Here is an 11,286-nt window from a genome sequence, read left to right as displayed (position 1 = left end):
ACTCATCTTTGTTTCTGGATGCCTGAGAAGACAAGAGACCATAGTCCTCAATAAAAATAATAGACATGAATAAAGATGAGACTCATTCTTTCCTGAGTCTTCCCGATGCTTTGTCTGCACTCAATGTCTTCAATAAACTCTGCTCTCACTTTCTCTTGGCTTGCATTTGATTTCTATCTTCTGCAAATCCAAGGACCCTCTTGGCTGGTCTTGTGGGAACCCCTCTGGGTCCTTGGACCCAGCTAGCCTGCATCAGTTGGAATGGGTTTGTATTCAGGAGATGTCTTAGTCAACCAGGACATGTTTATCTCTGTGCCTAGCTAATTTCAAGGCAACACACAGTTCTAATCTCAGCTAATCATCCATGAGATTGAGGAGGTTGAAGGGTTTGTGCCTGACCTTGCCAGCAGGTTCAGGCAAAAAGGGAAAGATCTGTGTTTGGTCTTGTCGCAGGTAAACAAGGAGTCATCCAGTCTTTTGATAAAGAGTCTCACCTAAGTCATATGGCGAAGGCTGGTTCTGTGTGGTAAGCTATTTCCCAGAACACAATTGGGTAGGAGGATTTCTTAATTATTCGTTTTCCATGAGTACAGGTCCAGTAAATTTCATTGTTGTCGCCGCAAGTCTTCTTAAGGCCTCAACCTGGAACTGGCAGTCATTTTTGCCATATTCTATTGGTTAAAGCAGTGCCAGGTCCGGCCCACACTCAAGGGGAGGGTATTACACAAGGGCATGAATATTGGGGTTCATCATAGGCCACCAAAATACAGTCTTTCACAGAGTCTGAACCTTGGACTGGATACTTAGAATGGGATGCTACTAGCATATCCTAGGTGGTAGCTGCAACTATCAGCTGTGTGTATACATTGGTAAATGTAGGAAAAAGTCCAGCAACATTTCAGATTGGAGGCTCGAGGGTTGTGATTTTCCTATTTTCTAGTTTCTCAGATGCCCTTGTCAATACCGATTGTTGATTAACATTTATCCCAACATTTTCTGGAATTTTGTTGCTAGTTGTATTTCTTGAACGTCATCTCAGTATTCACTTAGTTTAATGGCAGTGATGACCGGACTTAGCCAGAACTGCCAGTTAGTAAGCTTTTACATTTTAATTACTTGCTCTGATTAGACCTGGCGAGAGGCATTAACTTAACCTGTCCAGCTCCTGCAACAAAAAGGGCCAGTAGAGAGGGAATCCCTGTGTGAAGGGGGGGAGGGGTAGTGTTTGTGAACGAAGGTCTCCCACATAGGGACCCTCAGTAGAAGCTAGCTAGCCTTTGGAAACTTGATCTTTCTCTGCCTTGGTTTCCTTCTTCCGAACTCAACAGTATTAGTTTCTTTCAGAACTCTTTGAGAAGATAGTCTAATAAAAGACCACAAATCTTTTTTACTAGGTGAAGCATTTACCACTCTAATTAGCATTCCCATCCAAAGGCTTTCATAGTCAAGAAGCAAACACCAGCATTCCGTGCGCTAGGGTTGAAGGGAGTCAATCTTAAGTCATGAGTAAGCAGAGGTGATGGACATAAAGCGTTTAGGCATTGCCTGTGTTCTGATAATCAGTCATCAGAACTTTACTGAGGTACCATCATGCTAAAGGCACTGTCCTAGGTTTTATGAACAGAGAGTCCAAGCCTAGTATTGTGGATTTGCTAAAAAAAAAAATATATATATATATATTTATGGGTTATGCCAAAGTAGGTCTGCACAAAATGTTAATGACGTCCCCAAAGCAGAGTAGACTCTGCTTCAGAGAAGAGACAGGCTGGGGCCTGGAGCATGTATGACAGGAGTCTACTGGGCAGTAGGAAACTGTCGGATGGAAGGCCACTGACAGGCAAGAAGATAGTGTAAATCCTGAGGCAGGCGGACCAGCCTCTTAGTTTCCCAGAGGCTGACAGCTCCCGGTCCCACCCCGGGAGGGTGGTGGTGGGTGGGAGGGCCGGAGTCCCGGAGGCAGGCTCCCGAAGCTGCAGCTGCACGCCCACGGGGCGCAGGAGGACGAGGAGAAAGTTTGCGGAGGGAGGGAGGGAGGGAGGGGGGCGGGGAGAGCCCTGTCGCGCATGCGCCGTGGCAGCGGGCCGGCTCGGCAGGGGGTTTGGCCTGCGGCTCGCTCCCCGCGTCGCGCCCCGCGTGTCCCCACAGGCTGAGCCCCGGGAGCGAGCGCGTCGCGCGCCCGCGCCCCTCCCGGCCGGGCGGACCTGCGGACCTGCGGACCTGCGGGCGGGCGGGCGCCTGCGCACGAGCGTCCCGGGCGCCGGAGCCGCGGGGTTATGAGAGGTGGGGCGCGGGGAGGGCGCGCGGCAGGAGGCGGCCGCCGTGACGGCGCGGGCGTGGTCACGTGCTCGCTGGTCACCGCCGCCGCCGCCGCCGCCCCCGCCCGCCCTGTTCTCTGTCTGGTCGGGCCGGGCCCGGCCGGTTCCGCGAGCGCCCGGCAGAGACTGAGGGAGAGAGAGAGAAAGAGGAGGAGGGGAGGAGGAGGAGGAGGAGGATTCAGGGAATAGGAGCTGGGGAGCCCTGCTGCGCCACAGGTAAAACAAGATGATGATGATCGTAAAAAAGCCTGAGCCCCCTCCCCCGCGCGAGCGCCTCCGCCTCCCTCCAGTGCAGCCCCACGTGCAGCCGCCCCCGCCGCCGCCGCCGCCGCCCCCCGGAGGGCCCGAGGCCGCCGCCGCCGCCGCCAGGGCGCCTCCCGGGTCGGCGTGGGGCCGGGGGCGGGAGGGGCTCCCGGTCAGCCGGCCCTGCCCTGCGCTGCCCTGCGCTGCCCTGCGCTGCCTCGGGGGCCCGGGCTCGAGGCTGCAAGGCCGGCTGCGGCGGGAGCGCGGAGCCCCGGGCCCGCCGGCCGCTCGCCTCCCTACTTGGTCACTTTTCCTGTTGGTGTCAGCCCGGGGCGCGCGGCGCGCTTCCTCCGCAGGCCGGAAGCGGAGCGGGCCCCGGAATCCCCCAAACCTGCGAAAATGCAGCCTTTAGACTCAGGAAGGCTTATCCACCGGGGAGGACAGGAACGCGTTTCCGTGCGAATTAACGCTTATTCACCTGTAAGAACATGCCCGTTGAGGCCTCTTAGGGCTCTGAGACAAACTTTGTGCAAGTTGATCTCCCCCCGCTCCCCCCTCCACCCCTTCCCCTACTTTTTCCTGGAGAAACGAACACAAACCTCCTAAAACAATTTTTGGTTCTGCGGACGACTTAGGGTTTTGTTCAGTGCCAGCCATTAACCAGTTTTGGTTTCAGAATATGATTTTAAAGTTCACAGCCTTCAGATCTTTTTTTTTTTTTTTTTTTTTCCCCTTTCTTCTTCCTGAATAATGATTTTCGGGAATGAGTTGTGTGTATCGAGGCCGAATTGTACTAAATCCTGAAATTGTAGCGTCCAGGTTGCGCGGCTTTGGGCCTGATTGCGTGCAGATTTCTAGAATTAGTCATTATTTGTACTGCTCGTACAGCAAAATACAGCACCAAGGAAACTGCTAGTGTGCTGTTGCACAAAGTACTGACTTGAAGCAGGAAGTATGAAATGTAGGCATTGTTGAAAATAAACCTTTGAACACTTAAATTCCTTTATATGTTGGTCATTTCCCTTAATTGAACTCCTCTGATTCCACAAATTGGAATTTTCATGGTACATCTCTGAACTCAAATAGAAACTTGAGCATTTAAAATTTTTACGACTCTCTGCAGTAGAGTCCAAGCAAGTGCTTCTCAACCTTTCATGTGCATAGGAATCCCTTGGGGCTGGTGTTTAAAACTGCACGTTCTGATTTAGTAGACCTGTGATGCATCTTGATACTCTGCATTTCCTTAGAGCTCCCAGGTGCTGCTGGACAAGGAACAATTGAGTAGCAAGGGTGTGGATAACGTGTATGCTAAGAAATAAAATGATGTGTCCACGAATAGGTGTCTTCATTCATCCTGAGTGTAGAGGTAACAAGAGAAGGGGCAAAAGGCAGGATGAACTGAGAAAGTTCACATCAGGGCCATCCTTTATGAAGACTGAGCATGCTATTTTGGGATACCAGGAGAGGGGATAGTTGGACTGGGGAAAATTGCCCCAACCTGTAGGAGTGCAGGCACCAGGTGTGCGCGCTGTGGTGCTTACCTCACCTGGCCTGTGAATTTTCCGCGGAAGCTTGGCATATCGAGCCGAAGGACTCAGCTATGGATAGTTGGGTTTTATCTACTTACAGGCTGTGAATCCTGGTGTCTCTGAAACCATTGCTGGGATGAAATTTTCTTTTATTAGTGAAAGTATTGAGTGTTTGCTTTCTCTTTCGGACAACAGCCACAATTGAGCAACGCATTTCAGAGCCTTGGAGGCTAACTTGTAAAGAATTTAGGGTTTCAACCTGTTGAAGTTATCCTAAATGGGTTCAGATTTTCCCCCCAACCTAATTAAGAATGTAAATTGAAAGTATCATACTTCACCTCATACTTTGTCTATAAAAATATCTACTTTTTAAAAACTTTATTGAACTGTAACATCAATTACTTTCAGCATGGTAATTTTTAAGGTCTTTATTCTAGTCCTTACTTTACCGTTCTTTCATGTTCTTAAATAATACCTATGGCAGTGTTTTTGAAGCATGAAGTGCCAGTGTTTATTTATCTCTCTTTTTTAAAGATTTTATTTATTTATTCATCAGAGACAGAGAGAGAGAGGGAGAGGGAGGGGTGGAGAAGCAGGCTCCATGCAGGGAGCCTGATCCTGGGACCCAATCCTGGGACTCCAGGATCACACCCTAGGCGGAAGGCAGCGCTAAACCTCCAAGCCACCCAGGGATCCCCGCACTTTATGTATCTTAACTCACGTGATGCTCGCAAAAATCTTTAAGGAAACTGAACTAGAGAGAGAGTAAAAGAGCTGAGACTCTGGCTGGCTGACTCTAGAGTCCATGCTTTAATAATCTTCTTGCAGTTTTTTGGTGAAGAAAATAATGATGCTTTTTAAAATCTCCTTTTCATAGTATTATTGAAAACTATGAGCTTAACTTCTCTGGCTGGCTGACTCTAGAGTCCATGCTTTAATAATCTTCTTGCAGTTTTTTGGTGAAGAAAATAATGATGCTTTTTAAAATCTCCTTTTCATAGTATTATTGAAAACTATGAGCTTAACTTTAATTTTAAAGTCCAGACTTGTCATCTTTTTAAGTTTCCCCCATCATATTCCAGTTTAAAATAAAAACTTGCCTCAATGCTTGTAATCTTTTCTGAATAAGATACTGAAATTTGCAAAGCTTTGTTTGCACCTGTTTGCCAGACCAGTCTCAAGTCTCTAAGTCACCGTTAAATGTGAAAGTAGTGTCTATTTCCTTTTGACCCTGCAAGTTTTCGTTCTTCATTCCGTATGCCGGTCTTCCACCCTTCCCCCCCTCTACACATACATAGTGCATACATAGATTTATCCTGTATTTGTTATACTAACATTTAGGATTTTGGGGGGAATTGATGGGTCACTGACTTTTCATTTGGCCAGTAAGGATGATAACAATTTAAACATGAGTCATTGTTACCATATCTTAACAATGAAAAAGTAATAAGGACAATCTCAGTGTCCTTTTGTCTCCAATCACTGAAAGCTTTGACCTGTATCAACACCAGTCTGAGGATTGGTGCTTATACACTTGGTCTAAGACATTTCTCTTAACTTGGACAGATGATTAGAATGGCAGTAATATTACAGTTGTGTACTGGAACTTGAGAAGTGAGATTTTGTGGGTGTGGGCAGTTGTGGGAGGGGGAAGTGAGAGGAAAGGGCATATGGCCTGATTCCAGGAGCATTAATTTTCCGTTAACTGGGATAATCCTTTGGGAAGAAAGTCGGTATAACAACAAATCCCTGTTGTAAATATTTTCTCAAAGTTCATACTCTGTTGTGATGTCTGTTGTAATGTTATGCTGGACAGTTACTTAGCCTTATAGTGCCCCACTTTTCTCAACTTTAAAATGTGGATAATAATAGTACCTCAGAAAATTGTTTTGAGGATTAAATGAGTGTGTATATATATATATATGTATGTGTGAGGATAGCATATGTACATATACATAATGCTTGGTGTCTGACACATAGTTAATGCTGTCATGTAAGTGTTAGGTACTGTGTTTTACTATGGGTAATCTACAGTGTGGTTGATCATACATAATCAAGACTGTAATTGAATAACTTTAATGGAAATCGTACATTTATTTGGCATAAAGCTGTATGGGCCAGCAAAACAGAAAGTTTGTACTTTTTGGATTAAATACAAAATTGGTATAGTAATGCTCTTAGGGAATTAAATATGAATGAATATGGTCTGGTTGCTCTGATCTTCCAAAACAAGGAAGTCAGTAGAAATAATAAAAGATGTTTTTGGTGGTGGTAGGAAAGGATTGGTTTAAAATTTTCTTTTTTTTTTTTTTAATTTTATTTATTTATTCATGAGAGAAACACACAAACACACAGAGAACGAGAGAGAGAGGCAGAGGGAGAAGCAGGCTCCAGGCAGGGAGCCTGACATGGGACTCGATCCCAGGTCTCCAGGATCACGCCCTGGGCTGAAGGCGGCGCTAAACCGCTGAGCCACCCGGGCTGCCCTTTTTTTTTTTTTTTTTTTTTTAAATTTTATTGGTTTAAAATTTTCAAGTGTACTGTTATGAGCCTAGAACACGGTAACCTTATTTCTTTTTTTTTTTTTAAAGGTTCTTTTTTTTTTTTTTTTTTTAAGATTTTATTAATTCATGATGATAGACACAGAGAGAGAGAGAGAGGAGAGACACAGGCAGAGGGAGAAGCAGGCTCCATGCAGGGAAACTGACATGGGACTTGATCCCGGGGCTCCAGGATCACACCCTGGGCTGAAGGCAGCTCTAAACCGCTGAGCCACCCGGGCTGCCCGGTAACCTTATTTCTGAAGGCTTTTCTGACTATAACTTTTACCTCCCTTTGCCGACTCCTTTGCTCCTTAAATTAATCCATCTGTCCTGGCATACTCCAGACCTGATCTACAGCCCCTTATCTAAAAACCCATGGTAGCATGTATGTCTCAGAAGGAAAATTTTGGGAATTTAGAAAATCAATATGGTGCATATACCATATATCATGAAACCTGTGCATAGGAACAATCACCCCATAGTTGTACACATTATTTTTCCCAGAGAATTTATACATGTTTACACTAAGTAGAATAAAAAAGACCATAAAAAGTCTCATGTTAGGCTGTGATTTGTTGACAGCTTAGAAAGCAGTTTTAGTTTTCAGAGCTTTTGGATTTTTGGAATTGGAGATAAAGGGTTGGAGTCTCTATGTTTTGTAAATTATCATAGTACCTATCTCCTTGATCAGAAAAATAACTGGAATACAGGATTTGTGTGTCAACATTTTATATCATTAGCACCTGTTATAGGACCTAGCATGCAGTAGATGCTCATTAAATGTCCACTAGTTCAAATGAAAAACATGTAAAGATAATATCGTTCATTGTTCTGTGCTACATGTGATGTCTTTGATTGTGAAAATATTTAGTAAGTGCAGATTTTTCTTCTTAACTCAGTTGCCCAGGGAAGCTGATTATTGGGTTACTTTTTTGAGATAAAATAAACTTAAGAGATTTGAAATAGGCATTATAGATGATTGGAAATTTTTATAAATTTGTGTTGACAAGAATGCTTACTTTTTACCTTTATGGATCTTGAAGTCTACATTTAGAAGAATGGTTTACTTTTAAAAAATGAGTGGATTTAGTTTGTATGACAGATTAGTTGTGGTATAGCTAAAGATAATATTGCTGTATATGAATATCTTAGGTTGAATAATTGCAGTATGGCAGGTTAGCCTGCCATTAGAAAAAAATTTATTTTCTATTACAAAAGGTAATGCCTATTGTGAAAATTTTAGAAAAGCATGATCAAAAATAATGATCTGCACTATTGGCAATTTCTTAAGTTCTCTTTGGGGTTATATTGTCTTGAGAGAGGCTGAAAAAGAAAAGTCAGATTTGTACTGCAAGTAGTAGTTTAGAAAACCGAGTTGCAAATGTTGGTTAGCAGCAGTGTTTTTTTACTGTTACTAAACATCTAAGTGACATGAAAAGGTTGAACCAAAAGCACTTTGGGTCTCTACTTCTAAATAATGTATCTTAAGAATAATTAGTTCAGTGAGAAGTAATCCCCCACTTCTCATGTAACCACCTTGGGGGAGAGGAGTTGTACCTGCTTTCTGATGGTATAACACTGCAAGAAGACTGAGCCTAAGTTACAGATTCTGGCCCCAGATGGGGGCATTTTGTTTGCTGGTAATTAGTGGGGATCAGAATCGACCCCTTTAAATTTCCCAGAATGGGTACCTTTGGAGATATTCCAGTAGCTCCTTTGTAGGAATCCAAGAGGAATTACTAACATTCCCTCTCTTGCCACCCTGGTGAGATGGTGGATTGATTGCCCTGGCTTCCTGGTAGGGGTTGGGAGAGAAGGTGGAGTTGTTAGGAGATGGGTAGATAGTACCACTATTTCCCTCTTTGTCTACTGTATTGATTTAACTAGACTTCTTTTTCTACATGAGGTCCAGAAGTCTTGTAGTAAGAATGCTCATTCTGATAAGTAGGTATGTATGGTGTAGGGAGACTTGGGATAAATTGCCTCCCCTCTCCAATCTTTATTATTCTTAATAGTTTAGGGGTTAATTTTAACCTATTCTGTGTTGTGTGTGTGTGTATATGTGGATAAACATGTATGTGTTGATATACCTATTTTTTTTAACTAAAAGTGGATTTATGCTGTTTTGTTACTTGTGTTTCTCCTTTAATATTTTATATTACTAATGATGTTACTCTTCCACACAATTTTTCATGGCTCCATGACTGTTTCATTGTATGAATGTGCTGTTAGTAGTTCTCCATTCTTGGACACCTAGATTACTTTGAATCCTTACATGAAAAGCAGTGCTACACTGAATATTACGGTGGCTAATATCCTTTTGTGCCTATGCATTATTATTTATTTAGAAAAAATTATGAGTGGAATTATTAGTAGGTCAAAAGATATGCCCATGTTTAACACTTTTGAAACATGACCACGTTGCCTATCAGAAAGGTTGTACTATTTTTCCCTTAACTACAAAGCTGTTTGAGAGGCCCTGTACTTGCTGTTACTGAGCATTATCATCTTTTCTTTACTTTAACAGCTTCATTTTGGCATACTTAATACCTCCTCCTCTTCTGCCTTTATAGACCTTAACATTTATGTAGTTCTGTCTCATTCTTTCTTTATGAATCTTATAGGCTTTTTCTGCCTTTTGTTTATGTAGCTATTAATTTATATTTTTAAACTATTTTTGGGCAGCCTGGGTGGCTCAGTGGTTTAGCACTGCTTTCAGCCCAGGGTGTGATCCTGGAGACCTGGGATCGAGTCCCATGTCAGGCTCTCTGCCTGTGTCTCTGCCGCCTCTCTCTCTCTGTCTCTCATAAATCAATAATCTTTAAAAAAAATAATAAAAAAATAAACTATTTTTATAGTTTCAATTTAAACTTTGAGTTTAGCTCTTCCAGAACATGTTTAGTTGTATAGTGTGAAGTAGAAGGTACTAAATTTTTGAGTTTTTGATTAGGTTTCTCAGTACTACTGAATAAATGATTTATTCTTTCTCTATGGATATCAGAAGATCGATTATTTTGTCTTCTGTTCAGTCCCACCATGTTTTACTTTTTTATTGGTGGGAATGAGATTTTTCTTTGTGTGTGTGTGTTTATTTTTCCTACCTGTTCCTGCACAATAGAAGAGCCACTGATTTTTTTTTTTGTGTGTGTGTATTTTGTAATTAGTCCCTTTCTAAGTCTATTTATTATAAACATTTTTTGGTTGATTCTCTTATATTTTCCAAACAGTTAAGCATACCATCTGAAACCAGCCATTTTTATAGAAGAGTTTTTTTTTTTTTCTTTCATGATTAATTTTCATTTATGGAAATTGTGCTGGAATGATTTTCTTAATTTCATTGACTTGAAATGATTTGATATGATATCACTGTGAATTGATCTACCCAGTTCTCAGAAAGATTTAAAAATATTTGGAAAACCACCTCAAGTAATCTCTGTTATGTACTGAATGTGTTCCCCCAAAATTTGTATGTTGAAACCCTGTTTCCTCACTCTCCCATGTGATGGTATTAGGTGGTAAGCCTTTTGGGAAGTAATGAGGATTATATGAGGTAATGAGGGTGGAGCCCTCACAAATGGGATTAGTGCCGTTGTAAGAGTTAAGAGAGTTTGCTTCCTTTCTTTGGCATGTGAGGATACAGTAAGTCAGCAGTCTGCAAACTGGATGAGGGCCTTCGACCAGAACTTGACCTTTCTGGCCCTCTGATCTCAGAGTTCAGCTCCCAGAACTGTGAGAAAATCAGCTTCTGTTGTTTATAAGCCTTCCAGTCTATGGTACTTTGTTATAGCAGCCAGAACTGATAATCTCTAAGGACCTTTCTGGCTCAGAAGTTTTGTGATTCTCCTTTTATGTCAAAATACTCATGGTAATATACGCAACACTCTGGTACTTTTAAGTTAAAGTGCCTGCAGCTTCCTTTATAATTGTGATTGTAGATCTAGCTCTACTGCCCAAGCAATTATTCTGAGGTTTTACATTTTCATCTCCCTAGAGCTTGAAGATTTCTTTCTATGTGATTTGGCACAAATTAAAAGGGAATACTGATAGACTACAGGGATCAGATTGTGACATTGTTTATTTGCAGTATCAGGTATCCTGATTTTCTGTCTCTGGTCAGGTGGTATAATTTCCTACTTTTTATAGTGAGTTTTCTTTTCAAGCTGTGGTCTTGCTATGGTCTACTTAAAGTTCTCCAAGCCAAATAATGTAATTATCAGAACTGAGTGTTATGGAAGCCATTGGGAAGTGATAGACCAGGAAGCAGTGAAGATAGGAAAAAATAGAAAAGATAGGGACAGGAAAGTGCCTGGTATGTAGCTCTTTTTTCTCTGCTCCTATGTCTACTCTCTGATTATCCTTTTGTACATCTTTACCCTTTTAATGCTTTTCTGGCTTCCTGTTTATTCTCCAGATACACTTTATTTTCTCTTTCAGAGAATAGCTCCACTACCTCCTTTCTACTTTACTGAGGAAGGAGTACAGATGCTTTCCCCCCATCTGCAAAGAAGTTTTGATCAGTACCCTTGATTTCCTTCCTTTTTGTCACTAAAATTACCAGCATAGTGCCACCACCAGTGGCCATCATGCATCTTGCCTTAGAAAGCGTGTGGCAAAACATTGATTAAACTTAGATTTCCTCATATAAAACCACTGTTT

At 42.4% G+C, this 11,286-nt stretch overlaps 1 protein-coding gene across 17 annotated transcripts in view; it reads left to right on the top strand.

The window, feature by feature from the left end:
- Positions 1-2,350: 2,350 nt before the first annotated feature.
- Positions 2,351-11,286, top strand: part of TBC1D5 (TBC1 domain family member 5) — a 546,849-nt gene continuing 537,913 nt past the window's right edge. For 7 of the 17 annotated variants that reach the window (XM_072792893.1, XM_072792891.1, XM_072792890.1 and 4 more), the window contains exon 1: positions 2,356-2,531. The gene's annotated coding sequence lies outside the window, so the exon portion shown is untranslated. Of the gene's footprint in view, positions 2,532-11,286 lie in introns of all 17 variants that reach the window. The other 10 variants (XM_072792887.1, XM_072792881.1, XM_072792885.1 and 7 more) reach the window with 4 other exon arrangements.

Source organism: Canis lupus, chromosome 22 (assembly GCF_048164855.1).
Source record: "Canis lupus baileyi chromosome 22, mCanLup2.hap1, whole genome shotgun sequence".
NCBI lineage: Eukaryota > Metazoa > Chordata > Mammalia > Carnivora > Canidae > Canis > Canis lupus.
The sequence above is the reverse complement of the archived record's forward strand: the minus strand, read 5'-3'. Positions and strand labels throughout refer to the sequence as shown.